This window comes from Theropithecus gelada, chromosome 5, assembly GCF_003255815.1.
Source record: "Theropithecus gelada isolate Dixy chromosome 5, Tgel_1.0, whole genome shotgun sequence".
Taxonomy (NCBI): Eukaryota; Metazoa; Chordata; class Mammalia; order Primates; family Cercopithecidae; genus Theropithecus; species Theropithecus gelada.
Genome location: NC_037672.1, coordinates 180,562,421 through 180,577,987, shown reverse-complemented (window position 1 = coordinate 180,577,987; position 15,567 = coordinate 180,562,421).

Sequence of the window (15,567 nt, the reverse complement as noted above, 5' to 3'; positions counted from 1 at the left end):
GGGTACTGAATCACTATGTAAAATTTACTAAAATGAGTCATGAAAAAGGTGTGAAAGCCACTGATCAGAGCATGCGAAAGATGAAACGACTTTTATATGAAGACTTAATTTTCAGAGGCACAAAATGTGCCTTTCAAAGTGCTAAGGACTTTTATCATTGATTTTTGCATTATTCCTGAAGATCAGTTAAGTGAAGCTACATTGCCCAGTATGAGGAGAGGAGCAGGTGTTTGATTGAGAGTGAGATCTTTAATGACTTCGTACATTTGAATAATGAAAATTCTTGCATGATAATTTTTGCTTATATGAAGAGCTGAGAACATTTTTAAGAGGCAATGCTTGAATAAATAGATATGTAATTTTAATAGCCTTAATTTCTCACTAATAGGAACCTAAAATAAGAAAATTAGTTTAACTTTCTCATTTCTAGTGGAATACCATTTTTGCTTGCTGAGCTTCCTGTATCAGTCTAGTTTCCAGAATAAATTGTCATAATAGGTTGATGGTGGTGATATAGTACACAGGAAGCGTCCCCACCCCTGCCTGTTTTCCGTTTGTTATTGCTGGCACCTGGGAAGTTTTAAGTGCTCTTGCCTGTTTGGCTACAGCCCTCTGGAGCTATAATAGGTCCTTTTCTGGGCCTGCCACGAAGTCTGGCCTGTTGGGAAACTATTATTGATATTTTAAATACCAAACCACATCTATGCTCTGTTGTTAGTGAAAGGGAATCCAACTTAGAAAAGGAGGAAACTGTTGGGGAGTGGAAGGGGATGTAGATTTAAAATATTTTGCTTCATAATTGGGTGATTAGAAATCAGCCTTAAGAGTTTTAACACTGGGACGGTTTTTAGAGTACACAAAGCAATCGGGGAGAAGGTTTGTGTTTAATGTAGCTGTGGAATCGACTTAGGAGTAAGCTTTCCTCCTAACTGCTCCGGCTCTTCATTCTTCCGCTCCTACGGCAAGATGAAGCTGCATGCGCCATATGCTTGTTTTTACGGAGGGCAGCAGGCATTCTGCGTCGCTTACAGTCAATCTCGTTTGTGAAGGAACATACGAAGATTTGGACCCCGGAGCCTACGGGAGATTTTCATCTCTGAGGCTTCTTCATAGGAAGCTTCAGCGTTCCTATTCTCTTCACTATCCTGTGTATTCCTAGAATCACACTTTTTTCAAATATCTACCCAACAGTATAATTATTTTTAAAACAAAACAATTGGCTGGGCGTGGTGGCTCACGCCTGTAATCCCAGCACTTTGGGAGGCCAAGACAGGAGAATCACCTGAGGTCAGGCATTTGAGACTAGCCTGGCCAACATGGTGAGACCCCATCGCTCCTAAAAATAAAAAATTAGCTGGGTGGCCTGTAGTCCCAGCTACTCCAGAGGCTGAGGCAGGAGAATTGCTTGAACCTGGGAGGCGGAGGTTGCAGTGAGCCGAGTTCATGCCGCTGCACTCCAGCCTGGGTGACAGAGACAGACTCTGTCTCAAAAAAAAAAAACCAAACAAAAAAAAACAAACTATAAAACCTTTTCCTCCCCCTTCTGTTTTTCTGAAGATCGCTAAACCTACCATTGTGACTTTGCCATTTCACTTGATAAATTACACTAACACAATATTCTTTAGCTCCCAGGGGCATCTCACAAATTAAATTTTAAATTGATGGATGTTAGTTTTTCTGCTTGAAATCCTCATGATAACTGGGAAATCATGCAGTTTTGGTTATAAGAATGTCCATCCATCTGCTAAAGGAAAGTTGAACTCCCACTGCATGCTGACAAATACCATCTGTTACATTTTTCTGTTGGTTTCTATATTTTTCTTTTCGCATGTCAGTGTTTTAAAATTTCTTATTTTGTATTTTTATCAAAGTCATACATGCAGATAGTTTTAGAGGCAAGTAGTTCTGCAAGGCTTTTAATTTTGTGAAAGAAGATCTCTGCCTCCTATCACAGTCCCCACCCTGCGGGGGTAACTAGTTTCGGCTACTTTCAGGGTGAACTGGTCTCTAAGGCCGTGTAGACTCCTGCCAACTCTAGCCCTCCCCTCCTGCTCTTCCCCAACACGATCCTGCCTGTGGCCTTTGTTCTGGCTGTGTCCTCTGCTCCAACTCTGCTTTTTACTGAGTGAGGCGGAAAGCCTCCAGAGTGTCTGGATTGAGCGGAGGAGGGAGGGGATCTGATTTGTGTATTGAGAATAGTCAAGCAAGAGGGAAGGCAGGAAGGCCAGTTAGGAAGCTGTTGAGGAAGTGGGTGAAGAATGACGATTCCTTGACAAGGGTAGGAGGTGGGAGTGGGTGAGAAGCGGTCAGTTTCTGGATATATAGTGAAGGAACGGCTGTCGGGCTTGCTGGTGAATCAGATGAAGGATATGGGAGAGCTAGAGGTATCAAAGATAACTCCAAATTGGTTTTTGGCCTAAGCAATTGAAAAAAAATCAATTGATAATAACATTAGTTCTGCTTAACTGATCCTAGAAATAAGGCAATCCTATAAATAAGGTAATCCCAGCAAAAATGCAACTGGATTTTTAAAAGAAAGAAAAGCTGATTCCAAAGTTCTTAAGGAAAACTAAGCATACCAGAATAGACAAAAAAAAAAGTTCAAAAACAGTTATGATGTGAGTTTATTTCTTTCAATTAGCCAAACATGGCCGGGCGCAGTGGCTCAGCCTGTAATGCTAGCACTTTGGGAGGCCGAGGTGGGCAGATCACTAGGTCAGGAGATCGAGACCAGCCTGGCCAACGTGGTGAAACCCCGTCTCTACTAACATACAAAAACCCCCGTCTCTACTAACATACAAAACTTAGCTGAGTGTGGTGGTGCACACCTGTAGTCCCAGCTACTTGAGAGACTGAGGTAGGGGAATTGCTTAAACCCGGCAGGTGGAGATCACAGTGAGCCAAGATCACACCACTGCACTCCAGCCTGGGCCACAGAGCAAGACTCCGTCTCAAAAAAAAAAATTAGTCAAACATTTCCAGCAGCAGGAATTAAAATGATACTGTGCTGACACCTGCCCAGATCACTGAAAGAAAATAGAGCCCAGAAATAGACATATATATATATATATATATATATGAGAAAATTTAATATGCAATTTCTTCAGTGTGTGGTGTTGGACAGCCAACCAGCCACTGGGGGAAAAAGGAAAGGTACTTCTATCTCACTCTTAACATTGCAGTAAATTCAGAGCGCTGAAAAAAACTTTTAAAATAAAATGGATTTGTAATCCCAGCACTTCGAGAGGCCAAGATGGGAGGATCACTTCAGCCTAGTAGTTCAAGACCAGCCTGGGAAACACAGTGAGACCCCCATCTCTACAAAAAGTTTAAAAAATTAGCCTGGTGTGGTTGCATGCGCCTGTAGTCCCAGCTAGCCAGGTGGCTGAGGTGGGAGATCGCTTGAGCTGGGAAGGTCAAGGCTGTAGTGAATCTGTGATCACGCCCGTGCATTCCAGCCTGGACAACAGAGCAACACCCTGTCTCAAAAAAAAAAAAGAAAGAAAAGGAGATTTTAAAAATAGTTTCAGGATGAGACAACCTTCCCAAAGTATGACACAAGACTCTGAAGCCATAAAGAAAATGTTACGTTTGATGACATAAATGTAAAAAATTGTGCGTGGAAAAAGATTGCATAAATAAACCTAAGAAAAAGTACTTTTAGTATCCTTATACATAACAAACTCTTAGATGTGACAGTTTCAGAAAAGGAAATGTAAATTTCTCTTAAACAAAAGGACACACCCTCATCACAAGAGAAATTAAAACTGCAGAGAGATTCTGTTTTTCTCCTGTGACATTGGCGAAGACAGAATAGCTTGGTGGCGTATCAAAGGTGTGGGGAAACCGGTTCTCTTTCACAAGTTGTTTTGAGTGTAAGCTGATGCAACCTTGAAAAAGGACAATTTAGCAATATCCATCAAAATCACAAAGGCCTTTGGTCCAGAAATTCCACTTCTAGAAATTGTTTCCACGTCTATGCTTGTCTGTGTGAAGTGATCCATGTACAAGGGATAAAGTCTTGTGTCATTACTTGCCCAGACTCATCAGTATCTTCAGGTATGTCCTGGGTCAAAGGCGTCAGATTAGATAGGGGATCAAAGAAAAGCATTTGCATCAGAGTAAGGGGAATGTATGAGAATGGATACCCTGCCACATTATTTGTGTAGATTTAAGAAAATGATGTCTTTCGGCCGGGCAAGGTGGGTCACGCCTGTATAATCTCAGCACTTTGGGGAGCCGAGGCAGGTGGATCACCTGAGATCAGGAGTTCGAGACCAGGCTAGCCAACATGGTGAAACCCCGTATCTACTAAAAATACAAAAATTAGCAGGGCGTGGTAGCAGACGCCTGTAATCCCAGCTACTCGGGAGGCTGAGGCAGGAGAATTGCTTGAACCTGGGAGACGGAGGTTGCAGTTAGTTGAGATTGCGCCACTGCACTCCAGGCTGGGCGACAGAGCAAGCCTCAGTCTCCAAAAAAAAAAAAAGAAAGAAAATGGTGTCTTTCCACTATAAAATGGAGAATTATTGAGAGAGTCAGTCCACACGGGCCCCGGGACCCTGCGTGTCTTTGCAGACTGTGCCAACCTGCAAGGCCCTCCACCCTCTGGCCAGTAGCCATTTGTGGAGCTACTCATAGAGGCAACCACAGCATGACTGCCAGGCCACTGCTTGCCCCACGGGGAGGAGACGGGCTCTTCCCACTTGCTATCAAAGGTGCAGAGCCTGGCCTATGCCACGGGACTTGGGGTCAGGAGACCAAGCTCTGTCACGCTGAGCTGCTGTCGTGTGCTGTGCTGAGAGTCATGAATTGTCTCGCTCGGATCCACCGAGTCTCATCTACTGCCAGCAACCATGCGCTGTGGCAGGACCCTCTGTTTGCTTGCTTGGTCGTCTCCTTTGGGGTCTTGTTACTCCTGGCTATCCTCTGTGAGGTTGGGGTTCATCCCTTGGTGGGAATGTACCCTAAATTACAAGGTTGTTGCAGAGATTCGAGAAAATATTATATTGTAAAGAGCCTAATACTATAAGAGTAGGCAATAAGTGGTGGTCATTATTTTTAAAATAAATACCTTTGTCACCTTTGTTCTAATCAGATGTCCTTGAATATTAATATCAAATGTTTTCCAGTTTATAAAATCTTGGCTGTTATTCTAATACATAAATGATTAAACTAGAGAAAAATACATTTTCTAAACCTGTGTTTTTCAGGCAGGCTGGTTTGTAACCCATTAGTGGATAAAAATTCAATTTAGGGCCAGTGGTGAGCGGTGGCTCACACCTGTAATCCTAGTACTTTGGGAGGTCGAGGCAGGCGGATCACCAAGAGGTCAGAGGTTCGAGACCAGCCTGGACAACATGGTGAAACCCCGTCTCTACTAAAAATACAAACATTAGCCTGGTGTGGTGGCAGGCGCCTGTAATCCCAGCTACTCGGGAGGCTGAGGCAGGAGAATCACTTGAACCCAGGAGACGGAAGTTGCAGTGAGTTCAGATAGTGCTATTGCACTCCAGCCTGTGCATCAGAGTAAGACTCCATCTCAAAAAAAAAAAAAAAATCAATGTCAATGTAGTAGATTTTTAGCAACATCTTTTTTAATGAACAGAACAGAGTTGAATAGAATATATTGATCAGAATGCAATACGTGGTCTAAGAGTAGATACTGTTTGTGAAACATTTTTGGCTTGCTTTAGAATGAGTGTGTGTATGTTTAAGTACTGGGTTGTGACATAAAATCTGTGAGTTCTATTTTTAAAAATTGAAAACCACTTTTCTAAATCTTAAGTTGCTGCTTGACTTCAATGGTTGCGAGGGTTTCAGTGGAATCAAATCAGATGACCTTGAATTGAACCAGAACAGTGCTTAGATTGGGCCAAAGGTGGCAGGGAGTCAGTCTGGTGAATTCTAACAATCCACTAGTTGGAGTGTCCAGAGCGTTTTATCTCTGGCACCAACCCATTTAACAGGGCAAATGTCCTAGAGAGTCCAGTCTGAGACTGAAAAAACAAAACAACACGCAAAAAAAACCTGACCACTTTCCACTGTTAGTAAATAACATCTTTAAAATTTTATTTTTTTTTCTACCTATACAATGGAGCAAAGTATAATATAGAGCAAAATCCTGCATTTTACTTAACCCTCCTTTTTCTTTTCTTTTTTTTTTTTTTTTTAAGACTGAGTCTTGCTCTGTTGCCCAGGCTGGAGTGCAGTGGCACAGTCTCAGCTCACTGCAACTTCTGCCTCTGGTGTTCAAGCGATTCTAGTGCCTCAGCCTCCTGAGTAGCTGGGACTATAGGCACCCGCCACCATGCCCGGCTAATTTTTGTATTTTTTTTTTTTTTTTTTTTTTTTGAGGCGGAGTCTCGCTCTGTCGCCCAGACTGGAGTGCAGTGGCCGGATCTCAGCTCACTGCAAGCTCCGCCTCCCGGGTTCACGCCATTCTCCTGCCTCAGCCTCCCGAGCAGCTGGGACTACAGGCGCCCGCCACCTCGCCCGGCTAGTTTTCTGTCTTTTTTAGTAGAGACGGGGTTTCACCGTGTTAGCCAGGATGGTCTCGATCTCCTGACCTCGTGATCCGCCCATCTCGGCCTCCCAAAGTGCTGGGATTACAGGCTTGAGCCACCGCGCCCGGCCTAATTTTTGTATTTTTAGTAGAGACGGGATTTCACCATGTTGATCCAGGCTGGTCTCGAACTCCTGACCTCAAGTGATCCACCCGCCTCGGCCTCCCGAAGTGCTGAGATTACCGTCATGAGCCACCACACCCGGCAAGCCTGCTGTTTCTTAATAAGCTGCAGAATTTGTTGTACACTGTTTCCCTCCTGAGCTGTACCTGTCACTCCAACTGCATCATGCTTGAAATCAGAACATATACTTTACTTCTGCATTGTGTCAGTGATTAAAAACCAAAAAGATACTCAATTTCTACACTTACGTTGTGATTTTTTTTCTTTTATTTGCAATCCTATTAACTGACATGTTGTGATTTTCTTTTCTTTTTTTTTTTTTTTTTTGAGACAGAGTCTTGCTCTGTCGCCTAGACTAGAGTGCAGCGGTATGATCTCGGCTCACTGCAACCTCCACCTCCCGGGTTCAAGCGATTCTCCTGCCTCAGCCTGCCAAATAGCTGGGATTACAGCCACCCGGCTAGTTTTTGTATTTTTTGTAGAGACAGGGTTTCCCCACATTGGTCAGGCTGGTTTTGAACTCCTGACCTCAGGTGATCCACCCACTTCGGCCTCCCAAAGTGCTGAGATTACAGGTGTGAGCCACCGCGCCCGGCCGCCATGTTGTGATTCTTTATGTGAAAGGAGAAACATCATTCTGAAGAAGCTGATAATCAGTTTAAAATTTCCTCATCTTTCTAAATGTCACCCTTAAATCATTTCCCTTTCGCACATTCAGTGATTTTGTTTGTTATTGAAAGAAATGCTGAGTGAGTGTGTCAGAAGGGAAGACCTGGCAGTCATCTCCACTTAGACTATGGGCCCAGGTCTAGCTGCAAAGTAAACACTTGACCCCATGTCTAAATCTGACTCCAGGGAATTCTGTCCCTCTTCTGAGGCTATTGGGCTGGGCAGCTTCCCTAGCAATTTTCTTAACTCTTCCCTGTGGTGGAAACTTTTTTTTTTTTTTTTTGAGACAGAGTCTCGCTGTGTCAGCCAGGCTGGAGTGCAGTGGCATGATCTTGGCTCACTGCAACCTCCACCTCCCAGGTTCAAGCAATTCTTGTGCCTCAGCCTCCCAAGTAGCTAGGATTACAGGACCACACCACCACACCCGGCTAATTTTTGTATTTTTAGTAGAGATGGGGTTTCGCCATGTTGGCCAGACTGGTCCTGAACTCCTTGCCTCAAGTGATCTGCCTGCCTGGGCCTCCCAAAGTGCTGGGATTACAGGTGTGAGCCACTGCGCCCGGCTGAAACTGATCTTCATTGACTGGCTCAACAGAATTTGGTTTCTTGGATTTACAGCTTAAATCAGGAATAGGTAGATCAGTGGACGCTTAAGTAAAAGATTTTGGTGAAGAGTCATTAACTCAAAACTTGCAGCACTACCATAGACAGCCTAGGCAAAACTGTAAAGAATGGCAATTCTGTTTCCCACCTCTCTTCCCTGTCCCGGCATAGATGCACTGTTCCATAGACGCTCAGAGCCCACATGCTACGGTAAAACCCCAGAGTTCCAACTTCATGTCCCATCCCCTTACCTGCCTCTCTCAACCATATCCTAAGTTCACGTCCCCTTTCCCCATGAAACTCATATTAATGCCTCTAATTAAGTGCCACTCTATGTTTGGAGGAAAATTCTTTGCTTTAAGTAACTCATCCGCCCAGCACCACAGCTACATCCTGGCTATAAGAGTACCCATATTCGGGCCGGGCGCGGTGGCTCAAGCCTGTAATCCCAGCACTTTGGGAGGCCAAGACGGGCGGATCACGAGGTCAGGAGATCGAGACCATCCTGGCTAACACGGTGAAACTCCGTCTCTACTAAAAAATACAAAAAACTAGCCGGGCGCGGTGGCGGGCGCCTGTAGTCCCAACTACTCGGGAGGCTGAGGCAGGAGAATGACGTGAACCCGGGAGGCGGAGCTTGCAGTGAGCTGAGATCCAGCCACTGTACTCTAGCCTGGGCGGCAGAGCGAGACTCCGTCTCAAAAAAAAAAAAAAAAAAAAAAAGAGTACTCATATTCGATTTCCTGGTGCACAGGATCAAACGCCTCTGCTCTTACCCGAGGCCCACTTGGGTTCTAAACCCCGTTGCCTCTAATGTTCTCAAAAGGCTTCCACAAGTCAACCTTTTCTCTCTTGTATCCACTTTCTATCTACCGGATCATTCCCTTCAGCAAACAAGCATGCTCTAGTATCTCTCAAATAACAAAAATGGAAGCCCTTGGTTGATCTCCCACCCGTCCCAGCTCACTACCCCTCTTTCTGCTGACCTGCACAGCAAAGATCCACTTTAATATAACTGCCCAGTCTCTGATCTCCACATGGGGTGGAAACTGGTGTTAATCCCATTTCACAGTGGATCCATTTATTCTGGGTTGTCTCTGACTCGCCTAGGCTGGTGTGTCTTTCCATGACACACCACGGCTGGCATTTTTGTGCCTCTGAAGACCTGCCGTTTCACTTCAGTGGGGACTCACTACAGTGCAGACAAGCAAGCACGTTCCCTGAGTCCAAAGAGAGACACCAGCTCACACAGCACGGCCTCTGCCTGATGGGAGCCCGTGGTGGACCGAGAAGGCCACAGCAATGTCTTCCCTGATTCTGGACATCCACTGGAGGCCAAGGGCTGTCAAAGCCCCAGAGGGTCCATGTCAAGTCTGGCTTCCTTGGAGTAAGTTCATTTGTGTGTGTGTGTTTCTTGGGAGATCCCAACAACCTCGCATTCAGCATTCTGAACAGATGGCTTTTATTTCAGCAGATGTTTCTGGCTGACAGCTTATAGAAGATGGGCATCACAAATAGCATCAGCCTCTACAGAAAGGGGGAGAAAGCCGGGAAAGTTGCAAGGAGCCCCAGGGCAGCTTGTTCTCCCTCGCTATGGGCGGTCGGTTCTCCCTTGGCCCACATCCTCAATCTGAAATACTCATCCCGCTCCTCTTGTCCTTTATGTTCCTCAAAATCTGGCTCCGGAGCAATGTCCTCCTAGAAGCCTTACTCTCCCTGAAATCTAAACACAAACACAGTAGATACGTGATCCTTCCTCCAAGCCACCAGAACCCTAAAGACATGCATGACAAATCTGAGATTGCAAGCAAATGGAAGTGCAAAAATACAACATTCATGTGCTGTTGGAAGGTTTGGTCTGGGTCGGGTGCAGTGGCTCACACCTGTAATCCGAGCACTTTGGGAGGCCGAGGTGGGTGGATCACCTGAGGTCAGGAGTTCAAGACCAGCCTGACCAACATGGTGAAACTGTGTTTCTACTAAAAATACAAAATAAGCCGGGCGTTGTGGTGCACACCTGTAACACCAGCTACTCAGGAGGCTAAGGCAGGAGAGAATCGCTTGAACCCGGGAGGCAGAGGTTTCAGTGAGCCAAGATCACACCATTGCACTCTAGCCTGGGCAACAAGTGCAAAACTCTGTCTCAACTACAACAACCACAACAAAAACCAACAAGGAAGGTTTGGTCTGGACTTACTACGAACCAGTAGTATGCAATGAGATTTGGCAGGACTCCAAGGAAGATGCTCTTGCTTTCTGGCTTAAGTCAAGAGGCTGTAAGGTTTGAACTTGCTGCAGCCTCACCTTGTCATCAGTGGAGAGTCAGATAGTAGCAGGGACTGAATGCTACAAAAACGCCCGGGAGCTGGGCACCGTGGCTCAAACTACAGTCACAGCCACTCAAGAGGCTGAAGCAGGAGGGTCATTTGAGCCCAGGAGGTTGAGGCTGCAGTGAGATATAATCACACCACTGCACTCCAACCTGGGTGACAAAGCAAGACCCTGTCGCAAACAGACGAAAACCACAAAGCCTACAGGGGCTGGGCTGTCACAAAACGTAAGCAGGTTCGGTTTAGAGAAAAAAACAACACAAAGGACTAAGGAATGATGAGTTTCTACTCAGCCTCCAAGTCAGTGACAGTGAGGGGTAATGCGGAGTATGGTGATTTGTGGAGTTCAAAGTTAGCCGCTGCTATGTGACTCCAGCCTGCTGGTGCCATGGAAGAAGAAAAGTAGAGTATTACTAGATCTTTTAAAGAGTAGACAAAAAGTTGTGTTTCTATTTTTATTTATTTATTTGGAGACAGAGTTTCACACTTGTCTCCCAGGCTGGAGTGTGGTGGCACAGTCTCAGCTCGCTGCAACTTCCACCTCCCGGGTTCAAGCGATTGTCCTGCCTCAGCCTCCAAAGTAGCTGGGATTACAGGCGTGTGCCACCACACCCAGCTAGTTTTTGTATTACTGGTAGAGACAGGGTTTTGCTATGTTGGCCAGGCTGATCTCGAACTCCTGACCTCAGGTGATCCACCTGCCTCGGCCTCCCAAAGTGCCGGGATTACAGGCATGAGCCACCACACCTGGCCTAAAAGTTGTGTTTTTATGTAGACTCTCCTGAATTTTACACACCGGTATACTTAAAATATTTGTAAAAACAGGCCTAAAAAAATATGGCCATGGGCTAGAATTCAGCCCCTGGACCATGAGTTTGTGATCCCAGCAAAGCAAGGCCATCCTTTTTGTACTTTGTGTTTGTACTTGCTCAAGGGGCTCACGTGAATCACCGAGCTGTGTGCCCAGGCTTGAGACAGTCTCAATGTGGACAAAGAAAACCTTTTTCCTGGTTGGTCTGCCAAAAGGATGGGTCTTCTTTTCCCAGTTTGCACAAAGCTGCCTGTGTGTCCCAGCAGTTATCCTGCAGCCAAGATAAACCACCCAATAGTAAGGCTACTGAGGGGTTTCCCAGGACACAGGACTTTCAGTGATAGAACGAGAAAATTACTGACAAGTTGGTCACCCTCAACATGACTGTGCCCAGCCTCTGTTCATGATGTTAATTTCTTTGGTTCTTTGGTTAATTTCTTTGATGGATCTGTGCAAGCTGTTCTGTTAAAAGTTAAGTAGAAGTACATTTGCTTATAATTACAACTTACAGTAGATTTTATGAAGGAAAATACAGGGTTTTATGAGCTAGATTGATGGGAAGAACCCACACTTGTTTGGCAGTAGCCAGGTGGTAGGTACAATTCATGCTAAGAAAAGGGAGCCAGGTGCCTGTAGCCAACCTCTGCATCCCCCATCCCTGCTCCAGGCAGGCAGCGTCCTGCCTAGGCCTCTGGGACTCCAGCTGGGCCAGGCCAGGCCAGCCTGGGATGGTACGTAAGACATTCAAGTCAGCTAGTAAATACTCTTTTTTTTTTTTTTTTTTTGAGACGGAGTTTTCGCTCTGCCGCCCAGGCTGGAGGGCAATCTTGGCTCACTGCAACCTCCACCTCCTGGATTCAAGCGATTCTCCTGCCTCAGCCTCCCAAGTAGCTGAGATTACAGATTACAGGCACATACCACCATGCCCAGCTCATTTTTGTATTTTTAGTAGAGACAAGGTTTCACCATGTTGGCCAGGCTGGTCTCCAACTCTTGACCTCAAGTGATCCACCCGCCTTGGCCTCCCAAAGTGCTAGGATTATAGGCATGAGCCACTGTGCCTGGCCTACTCCTGCTTTTTTTTTATTATCATTGGTGGGTACTTGTGTTTGGCCCAAAGACCACATTTCTCTACTCAGCCTCTCCCCCGCAGACAGTTTTTAAACATATGTATATGTATATACATATTTAAACGTGTGTGTATATATGTATATGTTTTTAAATGTGTGTATATGTGTATATACACATATATGTGTGTGTATATGGGTATATACACATATGTGTGTGTATATGTGTATATATGTACATATGTATATACATATATACACATATATACAAATGTTTAAAAACATACTTATATACATATGTTTAAATATGTATATACATATACATATGTTTAAAAACAGTTTAAACAGTTTTACATATATACATATGTATGTTTTAAAACTATATATACACACACATACACACACACACACATACGTATATGGTCAGCCCTCCATGTTCATGGGTTCTGCATTGCTGGATTCAACCAATTGTGGATCGAAAATACTCGGAAAAAATTGTGCCGGTACTGAACATGTACAGACATGTTTGGGAGGGTCAATATTCTCTAAACAATAGAATATAACAACTGTTTACATAGCAATGCATTGTATTGGGTATTATAAGGAATCTAGGGATGATTTAAAGTATATGGGAGGATGTGTATGGGTTCTAGGCAAATACTAAGCCATTTTATATCAGGGACTTGAGCATCCTTGGATTCTGGTATCTGAAGGGGTACTGGAACCAATCTTCTGTGGATACTGAGGGATTACTATATCTATATTGGTCTTTTTTTTCTTTTTTCCTACACAACAATAATGGAGAGAAACAGCCAGCTTTCCTACTCCTTTCACATCTTGGATTAATCGAAACAAGTCAGATAAAAACTTGCTTATTCCAGCTCAGGGTCGGGAGTGGCTACACAGTCCTTCACAGCAGCTTAGGGCACCAGGTGGGACCCCCCCTGGCCAGAACACCCTCCTGTCCTAGGGTGACTCATAGTCATCCCCATTCACTCGCACTTGCTCACACTCCCCCTCAGTCACACACACCCACACTCACCCACATACCTTTGCCTTATCTGCGACTCCTTAACAATATTTTTCTAGCCTGGAAGTCCTCCCTTCCCTGGCCCAGTTCTTCTCTGGTATCATACGTGAGAGCATCATCAATAAATGTAATGGGGGCAGAGCGCAGTGGCTCACACCTGTAATCCCAGCACTTTGGGAGGCTGAGATGGGTGGATGCAGGCAACTGAATCCACAGAAAGTGAAATCGCCGATAAGAGGGGATTATTGTAATATATGTACATGTATAAAGAGAGAAAGAGAAATACATTGGGAGGGAGAGAGAGAAGGAGAATAGTAAAGTAAATATACGGGAGACCAGGCACGGTGGAGTTGGAGACCAGCCTGGCCAACATGGTGAAACCCCATCTCTACTAAAAATACAAAAATTAGATGAGTATGGTGATGGGTACCTGTAATCCCAGCTACTCAGGAGGCTGAGGCAGGAGAATCACTGGAACCTTGGAGGCAGAGGTTGCAGTAATCTGTGATCGCACCACTGTACTCCAGCCTGGGTGACAGTAAGACTCTGTAAAAATAAATAAAACCCCCAAAATAAATGCAATGGGTTTCAATTATTTATAAGAAAATTTCAGGAAAAATACCCTGTATTTTGCTAAAATTCTTATTTTATTAGACATTTCCACATGCTAATTTAAAAATTGTTACAATAGGCCGGGCGCTGTGGTGCACATCTGTAATCCCAGCACTTTGGGAGGCCGAGGTGGGCAGATGACTTGAGCCCAGGAGTTCGAGACGAGCCTGGCCAACATGGTGAAAATACAAAATTTAGTGGGCATGGTGGCACGTGCCTGTAATCTCAGCTACCCAGGAGGCTGAGGTGGGACGATCACTAGAGCCTGAGGAAGTTGAGGCTGCAGTGAGCCCAGATCACACTACTGCACTCCAGCCTGGGCAGCAGAGCAAGATGCTGCCTCAAAAAAAAAAAAAAATTTTAACAATATAATGTGGACGTGTGTTTATTTTCAACACTGTTTAACTGTTGCCTCTGTCAACTCTGCACTGAGATCTGCTCTGAGATCTTCATGCAAACATGAAGTGAGCTCCCTCCCTCTGTGATTATCACCTTTGAATGGCAGCGTGGTTTCAGTTTGTTAACAATGCTGGCTGCCTGGGTTCCACCGTTGGTTCTCCTGCTTTCTAAGCTGGTGAGCTTGTGTGCTCCCTAACTTGTCTGTACTTCAGTTTGACCATCTGTAAAGTGGGGACAGGAACATGAGTCGCCACCTGGTGGGGTTTTATGTATAGTATTTTGTATTTTTAGTAGAAACGGTTTCACCATGTTGGCCAGGCTGGTCTCGAACTCCTGACCTCGGGTAATCCACCCGCCTCGGCTTCCCAAAGTGTTGGGATTACAGGCGTGAGCCACCATGCCCGGCCCACAGAGCATTTTCTATAGGGTCCTCCGTGGTCACTACAGTTAGCTAGGAACTACAGATGCTACTTAGCCCTGAGCCTTCTGAACATAAAGGATTAAAGGGAAACAGTTCCATACTTTTAACAGGCAAAAAGAGAAAATGTACAATCTTTAGAAAAACTTAAAGCTTTTATAGCTTTTAATTGTAAGAATTTGCTCATATGAAGTTTCACAATTGGGATGCAGAGGTTTAAGCCTCCCACAAGTACAGTAACGGATTTCATAAGATTATTTCTTGTATTCATTTCATTTTTGAAGTAATTTCAGACCACAAACAATTGCAAAAAAGGTACAAAGAAGTTGCTAATACTCTTCATCTAGATTCCCCAATGTTATATTTGTTGTATCTTTCCCATATATTCACTTTTTTTTTTAGTTTTTTGAGATGGAGTTTTACTCTTGTTGCCCAGACTAGAGTGCAGTGGCTCGATCTTGGCTCACTGCAACCTTTGCCTCCTGAGTTCAAGCGATTCTCCTGCCTCAGCCTCCCGAGTAGCTGGGATTACAGACATGCGCCACCACGTCCAGCTAATTTTTGTGTTTTTAGTAGAGATGAGGTTTCACCATGTTGTCCAGGCTGGTCTTGAACTCTTGACCTTGGGATACCCTACCTTGTTTTAACCTGAGTGACTCTCTCCTAGCAGAAAGAGAGCCAGACAGACTCCATTTTCATTTCTTCACTTGCAGCGCCCTTTACCTCCCTCCCTTAAGGGCATAACTAGTGTAAACTGACTCAAAGCACGTCCAGGAATGCACTTACTGATAAGATATTGAGGTAAGTTGCACCAGCAGCTCCTGGGGATGTGCGTTGTGGATGGCACCCAAAGCCGCTGCATTTATCTCTTTGTGATAGTTTAAGCCCCTACACCTGGAACTGTTTATTTTTTTGTAGCACTTTTGTGACCAATTAATT